This window comes from Peromyscus maniculatus, chromosome 13, assembly GCF_049852395.1.
Source record: "Peromyscus maniculatus bairdii isolate BWxNUB_F1_BW_parent chromosome 13, HU_Pman_BW_mat_3.1, whole genome shotgun sequence".
Lineage (NCBI taxonomy): Eukaryota > Metazoa > Chordata > Mammalia > Rodentia > Cricetidae > Peromyscus > Peromyscus maniculatus.
Window position 1 is genome coordinate 20,952,065 of NC_134864.1, and position 14,441 is coordinate 20,966,505.

At 38.9% G+C, this 14,441-nt stretch overlaps 1 long non-coding RNA gene across 2 annotated transcripts; it reads right to left on the reverse strand.

Annotated features, from left to right (window-relative positions):
• Positions 1-2,468: 2,468 nt before the first annotated feature.
• Positions 2,469-11,491, reverse strand: LOC121821879 (uncharacterized). 2 transcript variants are annotated; one of them, XR_013043993.1, is made up of 4 exons: positions 7,257-11,491; positions 5,795-5,866; positions 4,846-4,902; positions 2,469-2,722 (listed from the first exon to the last, which is right to left on the reverse strand). It is a non-coding gene; the product is annotated as an uncharacterized LOC121821879 (long non-coding RNA). The 2 variants fall into 2 exon arrangements; XR_013043992.1 differs by having other exon boundaries at positions 4,846-4,905.
• Between the last annotated feature and the right edge of the window lie 2,950 nt (positions 11,492-14,441).

Consider the following 14,441-nt stretch of genomic DNA (forward strand, 5'->3'; position numbering starts at 1 on the left):
CCCGGGATCATGGAAGATGATCATTTTTTTTTCTTTAGCTCTTCTAGCAGTCCTGTGATGAGCGCACTGGTTTTTCTTTGCATTTCCCTAACACTGAACAGGGTTGACAAGCTTTTATTGCACTTGGTTGCTGTTTTCACCCCAGCCTTGATACAATGTCTCATTCCTTTACACATGTTTTAGGTGGATATATATATTTTCTTCCTCCATCTTTACTTTTGGGGTTTTTGTTCAGGATAAAATTTTTTGTCCCTGTATGAGATTTATAAACTTTCTCCTGCTCGGACCTTGTCCTTTCATCTAACCACGGTCTTTCACAGAGGAAATGTTTTGTTTTGGTAAAATTCATCTTAGCAGTTTTCCTCTAATTCTTAAATGATCTTTTTATTGACTGTAAGTGCTTGCATATTACCCTAGCTCATGTTCTGTTGCTGTAATAAAACACTGATCAGAAACATCTTGGAGGAGGAAAGGGTTTATTTGGCTCACAGTTATATCACCAACGAAAGCCTCTTTCGGCAGGGACTCAGGGCAGGAACCTGGAGGCAGGAACTTCAGTAGATGCCGTGGCGGATGGAGGAACACAACTTCTGGCTTTTCCATATGGATTGCTCAGCTTACATTCATAGACAACTATGGTGGTACTGTGTTCCCCAAAATATTTTTCACTCTAATAAACTTATCTGGGGTCAGAGACAGAACAGCCACAATATTAAACATAGAGGTTAGGCAGTGGTAGCACACGCTTTAATCCTAGCATTCCAGAGGCAGAAATCCGTGTGTTTAAGGATACAGCCAAGCATGGTGACTTACCCCTTTAATCCCAGGGAGTGATGGCAGAAAGCAAAAAGGTGTATAAGACGTGAGGACCAGAAACTAGAAGCTTTTAGCTGGTTAAGCTTTTAGCTGGTTAAGCATTTGCCTGGCTAAGCATTTGGCTGGTTGTTAAGCTTTCAGGCTTTCGAGCAGCAGTTCAGCTGAAACCCATCTGGATGAGGACTCAGAGGTCTCCACTCTGAGGAAACAAGACCAGCTGAGAAATTGGCCAGGTGAGGTTAGCTGTGGCTTGCTCTGGTTCTCTGATCTTCCAATTCACCCCAATACCTGGCTCAGGTTTGATTTTATTAATAAGACTCTTTAAGATTCATGCTACAGACAACCCAGGACCACCTGCTCCAGGACGGCACTGACCGCAGTGGGCGTGGCCCTCCCACATCAGTCAACAATCGAGAAAATGCCAGCCACACAGACATGCCTACAAGCCAATTTGATGGATGCAATTCCTTAGTTGAGGTTCCCTATTCCCAGGTGACTTTAGCTTTTAGCAAGTTGACAGAAACACATATTAAGGAAATTAGTCTATGGTTATCATATTTATTGGAAAGATTTTCCTATTTGTGGTACTTCTGTTTCATATATTTTTGTGTGTAGCCAGTTTGTTAATCATTTTCACTTGCTGTCCGTTTTGTGCTTATATTCCTCTCTCTGCCCAGCCATATCACTTCCTGTCTCCACCTCCCTAGTGCTGGGATTAAAGGTATGAGATCCCAAGTGCTGGGATCAAATGTGTGTGCCACCCCTGCCTGGCTCTGTTTCCCTCTTAGACTGGATCAATCTTGTGTAGCCCAGGGTGGCCTTGAACTCAGAGAGATTGTTCTGCTTCTGTCTCCCAAGTGCTGGTGTGTGCCACCACTACCTGACCTCTATGGCTAACTAGTGGCTTAGATCCCCACTGTGATCTTCAGGTAAACTTTTTTGTTAGATCACAAACAAAATATCATCACATCTCTCTGTCAACACAGTAGCTTATAACAATGCTTCCAGGGTAAAACACACACCAAATATGTCATTCTGTCACTCAAAAATCCCATAATAGGACTGTATACGCAACTCAGTGGATAGCACTTGCCTAGTATGCATGAGGCCCTGAATCCCGTTCCAACATTACAGCATCAAAAAAAGAGTTCTACATTAAGGGAAGTAAAAGAATAATATGAAGGATTAAAAATCATATCTAACCATAGTCAAATGAGAGAACAAAAATTTTATGGAAGAATATGACATATGACTATGGAAATATATTTGAAATTTTGAAAGAATTAATGTTTATCAAAATAAATAAATAAATAAGTCATCACAATTGAACACAGAGAAAGCCTGAATTGGTCCATAATCATGGAGGAAATGGAGAAGATTTGCCATCTGAAAGGGAAATGGGACCTGGTACAGTAGCTCTAGGGGGAAATGACATCCACTCTACCCTGGTAGTGAATGCGCAGCCCACAGGAAAAATAAGGTTTATAAAACCAACTGCTGGGGCTTCCGTTTCATACAGCAGGCCTGTCCAAGCAACGGCGTGAAGCTGGTCACATGCCTTCTGATTGCTTTTACATGAACGACTTTATAATTTTCTCCAGAGAAAACAGATTGTATATAGAAATGAACAGATGTGGAGCCAGGGCCCAGGTTCCTCTTTATCTATTTTATTTTATTTTCTTCTGGAAGCCTCCAGATGGCAGCATGTTCCTGTGGTAGAGGATGCTGGCGGTCCGCTCTGCTTTTCCCGTTCACTGCAGGACCCATGAGTCAGGCTGTCAACAGGGGGAGGAGATGGGAGCCAAGGTGGTAGACATGTTTCAGAATATCCTGAACTTTTATACTCCACTCAGCTTACCATCCATAAAGAACATCTCTAAGCTGGCAGCTCACATAGGTAGTTCCCCTACAATCATAATAGGAAGAGGGATTTTATTTTGAGCTGCATTTGTAACACTCTGGTTAGAAAGCTGATTTTTGTTGTTGTTCTCAACACACCATTTGTACAGAAACCATTTTTTAGTTTTCATACTTTAAGCTAGGCAGTGATAGTCAGCATTACAATTATGCAGATGCTAACATCAGCTCTTGTTAACTGCTAACTGGTCTCTGTGGAGCAATGACTCTCAACTTTCCTAATGCTGGACCCTTTAATACAGTTTCTCATGTTTTGGTGACCCCCAACCGTAACATTATTTTGTTGCTACTTCATAACTGTAATTTTGTACTGTTAGGAATCATAACATAAATACCGGATATGCATGATATCTGCTATGCAACCCTGTGTAAAGGTCATTTGACCCCAAAAGAGGTCGTGACCCCCCAGGTGGAACCCCCACTTTCGAGTCTCCTCTGCACACTCTTCTATTCCCAACATCCTGAGGCTTCTCCTCACAACTGCAGTAAGTGTAAGATGCCTCGGTGACTCACCACAGGGGTCCTGAGCAATCTGCTCCCCTACTCCCCTCAGAGCCCCTCATCACTTGACTGTGGCCACCTTGTCTTTGCTTGAACAATGACAGTTCATTTCCCATCAGGATCTTTGCACTTCCCAGCACTCTGGGGTTTGTGTGGCTCACTCACCCAGTCAGGTCTCTTTTCAGCTATCATTTTCCTGGGAGTTCTTCCCAGATCACTACCCCTTCTCTGTGTTATATCTTATCACCCCCGTATTGAAAGGATGAAAAATACCTAACACTTTCATGTGTGTCTTTACCAAACAGAATTCTACAGAAAATTGGGACTTTGTATTGTTTCCTTCTGTCTTCCTTCAATCTATGAAAATGCCTGATACATACCACATGCTAGGGGCTCAATAATGAGTTTATTGATTGAATGAAAGAACAAAGCAAAGTTCAGTCAATGTATACCTCCATTTCATCTCTTTCGATATATCATGTGGCAGATACTTGGAAAATAGAATCCCAAACTATTGCGATAGCATTATTGTCAGTAAGTCATTGATAATATTTCCTACATATTTTTTTTTTTTACTATTCCCCTCCTCTCTCTTCCTCTCTCTCTTTCTTTTGAGACACGGCCTCTCTCTATAGCCCTGGATGTGCCAGAACTCACTATGTATATTAGGTTGGCCTCAAACCTATGGAGATCAGCCTGTTTCTACTGGGATTAATGGGACGCACCGTCACACCAGCTATTTATTATTTCCTAAGCATACATTTGATTCAAAACTGCCCCAAGCAATTCCACAAGGCCCTGTCCAAAGATGAAAAGCACAGACCATGGATATTGAGGGGGGAGAATTGTTCTTGACTACAAATGAGGTCCCTGATAGGTCGTCCACTCCCAACTGTTATCCCCAAACATACACGCATAGAAACAACCTGAACTGTTCTCCGCATTTTGTGTGTGTAACAATAACTAAAAGAAGAGGTTGTGAATTGAAAAGGGAGTGGAGAGGTGGTATCAGAGGACCTGGAGGAGGATGGAGAGGGGTAAAAATTATGTAAATACAGTACTCAGGCATGAAATTCTCAAAAAAATTAATAAAAATCTCCCTGTAAAGTTACCAGTGGTCATATAAATTATAGCAGCTAGATATCTTACCTTCAGCATTTATATAATTAAAAGTGGAATCAGCATCAAATTATTCCATAAGAGATCTATGGATTTAACTCTCTTTTTTTCAAGACAGGGTTTCTCTGTGTAAGGGCTCTGGCTGTCCTAGAACTCACTTTGTAGACCAGGCTGGCCTTGAACTCACAGAAATCCTCCTGTTTCTGCCTCCCAAATGCTGGGATTAAAAGTGTGCTCCATGACTGCCCAGCCTGGAATTTATTCTTAAAGTAATTTCACTGAGAACTTCCACAAGTCCCTAAAAGAGCTTGTCACCAATGTTGGAAGACTGCATTACTAATTCCAGATGCTATTTTGTCCTCGAACCAGCTCTCAGGCATGGAATATGCAGGCTGGAGAGAGAAGGGTATAAGTAATTAAGATGTGAGTTCACTCAGGCTGCATCCCAATCACAGCTCTGTTTCTGGTACTGCTAATAGACTGTGCCCTCACCTTGTAAGTGGAATTGTATCCCACATGGGCATGTGCAAAGACGAAGTCTGAAAAGTTCTGCTAAATAAAAAGAAATTCATTAAATACTATTTCCGTTTGAATGGATATAGCTATAATCACAGTATATGAATTCACTAATTAAAGTTGTAATAAAATATTCTATTATAAAGTATATTTAAGTAATTTCTTAACTTCTTCCTTGGTATTAAGAAAAAATTTCCAAGCTGAATTATATTAAATATCTGCTTGGAAGTGGAATCAAGGACTTAATTTTTCATAGTATCTTATGGAGTATTCCTCTTGTTTTTCTAAGTGACCAACACCTTAATTTTTATTTTAAAGTAGTTTTGATTATTTTATTCATACTTATAAAAATAATAGCAGCTTTAATCTGCTACATGTGTATAATGTCCTAAGCTCTATGTCTTGTCTTGGAACCCAGTTATCTTCGTAATAGTTTTTCAGTGGGAAAATGGTTCTAACTGTTTGTTCACCGAATACAAATGAAGTTTCTTAAGATGGTGGAGGTGAAGAACTGTCTTAACTTGATGACCACACGCCCCCTCCCTTTTTGTTGTATTTTTTACTACAAGGGTCTTGTAACCTACACTGGCCTCAAACATAAGTGCTGGGATTACAAGCATGTACCACCTTGCTCAGTTTTATGTGATGCTGGGAATGGAACCCAGGGCTTCATGCATGGCAGGCAAATACTGTACCAACTAAATTACATACCCAGCCCCTGGTGGGTGTAACTTCTAATGAAGGAAAACCTGTGTAGCATGGCAAATTGAGTCAAATTAGCATAAATTGTCTGTGCAGGAGAGTACTGAAGCTCCCTCATGCTTTATTTCCATAAAATACTGTGGTATATAAAGATATTGCTGCCCATAACAGTAGTATTGCTCTCAACATATTTATTTGAACAGATACAAAATCTGATGCTTACCTGTCTTGTAGTTACTTTTCCGATGAGATCTCATTGATTTTCTTTAGCTGTGTCTTGGTTTCTTTTCTATTGCTGTGAAGACATTATGATCAAGGCAACTCAGAGAAGAAAGAGTATATTAGAGAGTATAAAGACAAAGGGGCTGACCTTTTCAGAAAGTGAGTCCATGATCATTATGTTAGGGGTCATGGCAGCAGGAAGGTGGGCAGGTAGAGCAGTAGCTGAGAGCTTATATCCTGACCCACAAGCAAAAAAGGGGGAGGGGGATCTAACTGAAAATGAAGTGGGCTCTTAAAATCTCAAAGCCCACCCCCCAGTGACACACCTTCCCCAACAAGGCCACACCTCCTAATCCTTCCCAAACAGTTCCACCTACTGGAGATCAAGTATTCAAATATATGATCCTATAGGGATCATTCTCATTCAGATTCCACAGACTACTTCTTGCCTTGACTTAGCACAGGGTAGTTCATTATAGGGGAGCTTTTTTGATGCAGAAACTAAAAATCTCCTCAGTTATATAACAAGACCACAATTTATTTTTCTAGTATGGCAAGGTAGATATAATAGACATCTGTAATTCATTTCTGCTCAGCATCTATTCTCCTATAATGATATGAAATCTACCTCTTTAGGGAACCATCCTCTACCACTGGCTCATTTATATCTATGCTTGGGGTGTGGGGAAGGAACAAGGGGCTGAATTGTGTTCTGAAGCTGACAGTTGGTATACAACAGTTGAGAGTCATATCTATTGGTTAGGGTATCTATTGCTGTTTAAAACACCATGACCTAAAAGCCTTTTGGGGAGGAAAAAGTTTATTTCATATTACACTTCTACGTTAGAGGATACTGTTGAAAGAAGTCAGGCCAGAAACTCAAGTCATGAACCTGGAAGCAGAGCTGATACAGAGGCCATGGAGGAGTGCTGCTTGCTGCTTTGTTCCCCAAGACTTGCTCAGCCTGCTTTCTTATGCAAACCAGGACTCTGCCTAAGGGTGGCACCACCCACAGTGGCCTGAACCCTCCCACATCAACCATTAATCAATAAAATGTCCAGCAGACTTGCCTACAGGCCAATTTTATGAAGGCATTTTCTCAAAATTCTCTTTCCAGACTTGTCTAGGTTTGTTTCAAGATGATAAAAACCAATCATCATGGTCCATGATCCTGGCCAGTTCAAAGAAGGCCAATTACAGCTATGGATGTCAGGCTAAGACCTTCTGCTAGAACTGCTGGGAAAAGGAAGGTCATCCTCCATTCCAGGGGTTAAGTCTAAGATTGCTCATAAACTATTTTGAATAAGAAAAGTATATTGTTTGAGCACATACATCTAGCTTTACCTGAAGCCAGAAACTGTCAACATTTTGAACTACATTAACTCAAGTTACTTGACTTTCTTTTATCCATTACAACAACAGCAATACAAATCTTGAATAGCACAGTAGGAAAGACTACAGACCATCAGAGAGCAGTGGTTAGTGAAATCCAGGATGATATCATCATGGCAGTTCTTTTCCACCTTCTGCTTTTGAGACGATGGTCAACTACCTAATTTCTCAGCCACAGATTTAGAACAGGAGTAATAGTAGTCTTGCCTAGTAGGACTCTCAGATCAAAAAATCAAACAGGTTAGTTTAGGAAACAAGCTTAGCATGCTGCCTGTGAATAATTAGTACTCCCAAATGCATTATGAATTTTATTCCTCGTCAGCTTTAGACATCGAAACACCAAGTCTTGGAAAGGCACCCAGAAGCCTCACAGAATGCTGCTGTTGTCATCTGCTTCTCCAGCCACATTTGGACGCACATCTGGTGGCTCAGTGTATAAGCAGGACTTTAGATCTCTACACCTTCTGTTCTTGTGACTTAATGTTTAATACAGGGAGGCAACAGAATACAACTGCTCTATCAGAGTCATGTTCAACCCTGAAGCAATTTCCATTTTTATGCTTACTCGGAGCAGTTTGTAAGATATGAAATCAGTGAGAAGAGACGTCTTCCTGTTAAAGAAGACATTTTCTTAGACCGCATATGCCTTTAAACATTACTACTCAGAATTTTGTTATTTCTCTACAAAGATGTGATTACAGTATTACAAGGAAGATATTGTTAGTTGTACAATACCCTTCATTCAGCTCTTTTTGAAGCAAGTATTATGCATCCTGTGTAAGTATAACCACATGTTACATTGGAGAACTAAGAGGAAGGATGTAAATCTGAGCTTGGTGAGGAAAATCAGAGAAAGATTGACCTTTCTGGTAAATTTTAAAGCTCTTCTCTTTTGAGTAGTTTTGTACAATGTAGGCCTGTGTTATAGGAAAATCACCAGAGAATGCAAATAAAGTGCTAAGTAATTTAATAAGGTTTTTTATATTAAGGTAATTAACCACAGATTAAAGTAAATAGTTGTACATGTCTCTCAATGTCGCTCAATTTATGGGGTTTTTAATGTCTTTCTGCCTCCCTTCTCACTGTCAGATGGCTTGCTGCTTCATATACAGCTGCTAGAGTGTCTGAGTTTAGAAGCTGCCCCCTTTTCACCCTCTTGCTTCTCCACAGTGGAGAGAGAAATTGAATTTGCTCCAGGATAAATGTAGGCAGGAACAGGCTTTGATAGAGTCGGGGTTTCCTAAGGTGGATTGGGTGATTTTAACATAAAGGTTGTCACTTTGTTCTATGCAACCCAAGACTGATGTTTTCTTCTGAGGTTTTTGTTTGTTTGCTTGTTTTGTTTTGTTTTCAAGCACATCTGCATGAGGATGACCTTTGGGTGGTACTTTTGCAACAAAATTTCCAGGGACTTTTAATGTAGCTGGAATTTGTACTTATGTGCAATTTGTTCTCGATTGCTCATGATCTACCTGTGGATATTTTAGTGACAGCAGAAGAAAACTGAAGTTCTGGATTTTGTATTGGAACTGTTCCAAACTTGCCCTGCCTACTTCCTCGCCAACTGAAGATTTGTGGCGGTCTGTCTCCTCTTATATTTGAATGCTTGTTCCTTAGCTGGTAGAACAGTAAGAAGAAGGGTATGGCCTTGTTGGAGGAGGTATGTCTGATGGGTGGGCTTGGAGGTTTGAAGAGCCTGTATCAGGTCTAGTCCTTCTCTCTCTGCCTCTGGCTTTTGGATAAGATGTGAGCTCTCAGCTACTGCTCCAGCCCCATGCCTCTGTGCTTGTGGCCTTGCTCGCTGCCATGATGGCCATGAACTCATGAAACTGTAAGCAAACCCCAATGAAATGACTGCTTTATAAGTTGCCTCCGTCATGGTGTTTCTTCACAACACTAAAAACAGCAGCCCAGACAGGCTTTATCACTATTTTTTTTTTTACTCTGTCTTGCTCACTCTTGCCCAAATGAAATCTTTTAAAACTCTTGAGTGGAGTTAGGACACATTTTCCCAAGCACTCTCAATGTTCTTAAGGCTTCTAAGTCATTTCATGTATTAATGCGCCTATGACTCAAAATCTAGATTGTGTAAATCTCTTTCCATTTTAATGCATATCACCACACAATCTTCCCAGAGCATTGGAAAGCTGGCCAAATGCTACTACTTACTGTTCTATATTCGACAGTGCATAAGATCATTGTTTCTAAGCATGCTATCATCTGCTGTGAGGATATACATCTCTCTTTCTCAATCTATGGAAAAATAATATTATCAATACCCCCTTTATACTCTCCCATCTTCTTTTATTATGTCTGGTAGGAAAGTGACTGCACACTTAATGACAGAAGGGCTAATGACTTAAGCAAAACTGGTTGCTCATCCTTGTAGCTGTCTTTGTTTCTCCTCAGACAAGCCTTCTGTGTGTAAATATGTCCAGACATTGTCACGTTATACTGGAGTATTCAGGAAGGCATGATATATCCATCACTAATGCACATCTATGCAAGGAATTAAAGGAAACACAGCCCAGATTCTCAGTTACATGCACAGGATATAAGACAACAACTCCATGCCTAAATATTAAATGGTTTCAGTCATTTCTCTTTTCAGGCAGACACATTCTTATCTTGGAGATTCTGTCCAGATATGTGATAATACAGCTTTCTAACTGGGAGCCTTTGATTTCCAAGTTCAGAAGAACATGTTTTTACAGTTCTGTTATTCCCATCCCAGTTTTTAAGCTTTGTTAAAAAGGACTCTATTTCAGTGTGGTTTTTTTCCCCCCTCTGTTAGTATTATAATAGGAAACTCATTGTTGGGATGTGTGTATTCCAGATGAAAGTGATTTCACACTCTTAATGAATTACATAAACCCCTTGGGTTTTCTTGAGCTAAATTTCAAGTATTTTTTATGTTTTTTTTTTAAATCTCACAACCTGCTTAAAATGATCAGAAATTAATAAAATCCTTTCCCCAAATAAATGGTGTATCCTTAATGAGATGTGACAGCAGTGTCTTTACTAATAACTCACAGACTTCAGCACAGGAGTCAAAGGTACCTGAGTATTTCAGTTAAAATGGGATGCTAATGATGCGGCCCTTCGAAGCGTCATTTCAGCATCATTAAATTAGTTCCATGCTGAGAAAATGTCTCCTTTAAATATATATTCCACCCACTGTCCGGCTAGGCGCATGGTTCTATGATCTGCTTGCTTCAGTAGAAAGAGAGAAAATGGCATCAATGCTGTGAGGAGAGGTTCCAGAGTGAAGGGATCACTTCTATAAATGGAGGGTCACTGCCTGATAAGCCACAGTTATCTATTTATTTCCAAATACTCTCAGAAATGGAAGGTAATTTTGTGTTCATTTTTAAGCTGACCTGGAACATTTTTTTTTTCTGGTAACTAAGCAGAGTACAAAGTGCCAAAGAACACCTGTCTGCCATGATTACATTGCCCACATCTCACATCCTCCCCAAGCTTATTATAAAGAGGTATTAATTACAGATCCAACTAATCACACAAAACTGACATGTATAGCATATAAAAAGCTTTTCATTGACAGAAAACCATCTTCTCAGCTGCAGTTATATGAACAGTAAGTGATAGTACCTGAAGGTGGCTAATAACGGGTCTGATTCTAGTGGGTCATCCTGAGGCTGTACCCTGGACTCCATCCACCTCTTTCATCCCAGAGGCTGAATATAAATTAAGTAAACTCCCACAGATGACATGCTTGTTCCATCTAAACACTTAAATTTCATGACTCAAAGGGGCAAATGATTAGTATTTGCTGCATTTTATATTAAAAATATGTCAAGTGGAAGGACAACGCGTAGCTCTGGCCTCCATGTGACTTTATTTGCTACCACTTTCTCATGTGTAATATGTAACTTCATGGGTTCTCTGAGATTTTTAAGTCTAAAAGGAAAATGTTATATAGTGGGGAAATTTTGAGAAACAATCCAATTTTAAACCTAGCACACTTGCAAGCAGCTTTTGGGAACCTGCCATTCCTTAGGTGTCTGTTACATTATAACTGTTTTCAACTACAGCATTAAGATGATCTGGGTGCATGCCTTCTACTCCCTCAGTATTATTCATTTATTCTTCGTTTCTGGAGCATTATGGCTCGGCCATTATTAAGAAGACAACCTTTTATTACAATAGCAGTTTTCAGTGTGCATGTATTTATCAGAACTCTCAAAGAAGATTCATATGCCTTGTGAGAAAACATCTATTTGCATAAGAATAGGCTACCAGCAAGCTTAGATATCCTATTGCTCTTAATCATTCTTTTTTTTTTTTTTTTAAATATAGTTAGATGAACTGACTAAAACCTGTAAGCATGGCATTTAGGATGCCACGAGTGAAGTATCCCCAGAGATTCAAAGCCAACCTGGGCTTTAGTATGAAATCTGTCTCAAAAATCTTCAATTATTTTAATGTAACACTCAATATATATGAGAACTGAAGCGTCTATATGCTGACCATTTCTCTCCTGTTCATCTCTACTCATCATTCTCTTCCTCTTATATTTGTTGTTGGCTGTTCTGTTGGCCTTTGACATTCCGACGAGGGTAGGATAAAATACCAAAGTTGTTTTGATTTGCATTTCCCAAACTGCTAGGGACAATCAACATTTTTCTCTCTTTTTAAAAGATATTTCTTAGCTATTTTTTTCTTTTTTTTGAGAACTTGCTCTTCAGGGCCCAGGTCCATTTTTGAATGGACCATTTGCTTTATTTGCTTTATAGTTCTTTATATATTCTGGATTTTATTCCTCTGGCAGATCTACATCTGGCAAAGATGCTTTCCCAAGCTGTGGCCTCTTCACTCGGTTGATGGTTCCTTTAGCTGTACAGGTTTCTTTGTTTGTTGTTTGTTTTATGAAGTTCCATTTGCCAATCATTGGCCTTAAAATTCTTGGGCAAATGGAGTCCTATTCAGAATGTCCCCTCCTACAACTATATGATGTAGGGTACTGCCTGTGTTATCTTTTAGCAGTTACAGTGTTCCAGATTCTACATTTTGTGCAAAGTGACAGATACATACTGAATTTCATTCTTATGCATGTGGACACCTGTTTTGCCAGCACCATTTGCTGAAAATATTCTCTTTAGCTTATGTTTTGGCATCTCTGTCAAAAATTAAGTGGCTGAAGTTATGTCGCTCATATTTGGGTCTTCAATTTTGTCCCATTGGTCTACATGTCTGTTTTTGTTCCCATTTCATATTGCTTTAATTATTATGGCTCTGTAATATATCTTAAGATCTAGAAATGTAATATCTCCATCATTGTTCTTTTTGTTCAAAACTGTTTAAGTTATCTGGGGTCTTGTGTAGTTTCATATGAATTTTAGGATAGATTTCCCCCTTTATGTAAAAAAAAGAGATGTGGATTTTGACTGGGATTTCACTGAGTGTATTAATAGCTTTTGGAGAATGGTCATTTTTACAATATTAATTCTACCAATGAAGAGAATTAGAATCGATAGACTTAATGGACATGGAATGTCTCTTCATTTTCTAGTATGTTTCTCTAACTCTTTCTTCAGAGGTTTAAAGTTTTTACTATTGAGGTCCTTCACTTCCCTGGTTAGGCTTACTCCTAGATATTTCGTTTTGTTGAGGCTATTGTGAATGGGAGTGTGTTCATGATCTCCTTCTCTGTATATTTGTTGATGGTATATAGAAAAGGTGTTGATTTTTGCAAGTTGATTCTTTATCTTACCACATTGATAAATTCGTTTATCTTATCTCCATTTTCTGGTAGCATTTTTGGCTACGGTGCAGGATCATGTCTTCTGTCAGAGGGGATGGTTTGACAACCTCTTCCCTATCCATTTCCCTTTGATTTCCTCTACTTGCCTCATTGCTTCAGCTAGCACTTTGATCACAGTATTGAAAATGGCAGGGATAGTGGACATCTCTGTGACTTTCCTGATGTCATTGGGGTTGCTTCAAGCTTTTGTCCACTTAGGATGATGTCGGATATGGTTTTTATTACGTTGAGGTGCATTCTCTCTAGCCCTACATTCCCTAGGACTTTTATCCTGAATGCATGTTGGATTGTGTCAAAGGCTTCTTCATCCGTTGAGATGATCATTTGATCTTTGCCTTAAGTCCATTCATGTGGTTTATTAAATTTATTGACTTGCATATGTCAAATCATACCTGAATTTAAGGAATAAAGCCAAGTTGGTCATAGTACATGCCTATATTCTGTTTGCAAGTATCCCATGAGTATTTTTGAGTCTATGTTCATCAGGGATATTGGCAGGTGGTTTCCTTTCCTTTCTTTCTTTTCTTTTTTTTTTTTTGTGCATAGTGTGGTTTGTGGTATGTGTGTGTGTTTCTTTACCTGGTTGAGGTATTAAGAATTTGGGAGTGCTCCTTCTGATTGAAGAAGGACTGGCTATATATCTTCTTTGAAAGTCTGATAGAATTTTGTTTTGAATCCATTCATCTGGTCCTGGACTTTTTTTTAATCTAGAAGGCTTTTAATTACTATTTTGATCTCTTCATTTGTTATTGATCTGTTAAGAATGTTGATTCCTTCTTGGTTTAATTTTGATGGTTTGGCTGAATCTAGAAATTCATCCATTCTTTTAGGTTTTCCAGCTTAATGGAGTACAGGTTTTAAAAACATTCCCTTACAGTGTTCTAAATTTCTTTGGGAGTTATTGTAATGTTGCCCTGTTGTCCTGATCCTATTGATTTGAGTCCCCACTTTCTTTCTTTTGGTTACTTGGGTCAATGGCCTGTCAATTCTGTTCATCTTCTCAAAGAATCAGCACTTAGATAAGCTGATTCTTTGGATTGTTTTATTGTTTCCATTTAATTGATTTAAACTTGACTAGGTTTGGATTTGGTTTATTCTTGTTTTTTCAACTTTTTGAGTACTGTTATTAAGCTATTCATCTGTGCTTGTTCTGATTTTTTAATGTAGGCACTTAGAACAATACATTTTCCTTGTAGGACTGTGTTTAATATGTCCCAGAGGTTTTGTTGTATTGTGTTTCATTTTTACCTAGTTCCAGAATTTTTTTAAAATTTAGTTCTTGATTGTTTCTTGGACTCATTCTCCATTTAGTAATGAGTTCTTTAAACTCCACAAGTTTGTGTGTTTACTGGAGAATTTAAAATTTATTGCAACTTGCAATTTTATTGGATTGTGGTCAGCTAGGATATGAGGAGTGATTTCAAACTTTTTGAATTTGCAGAGATGTTATTTGTGTTCCAGGATGTGGTCT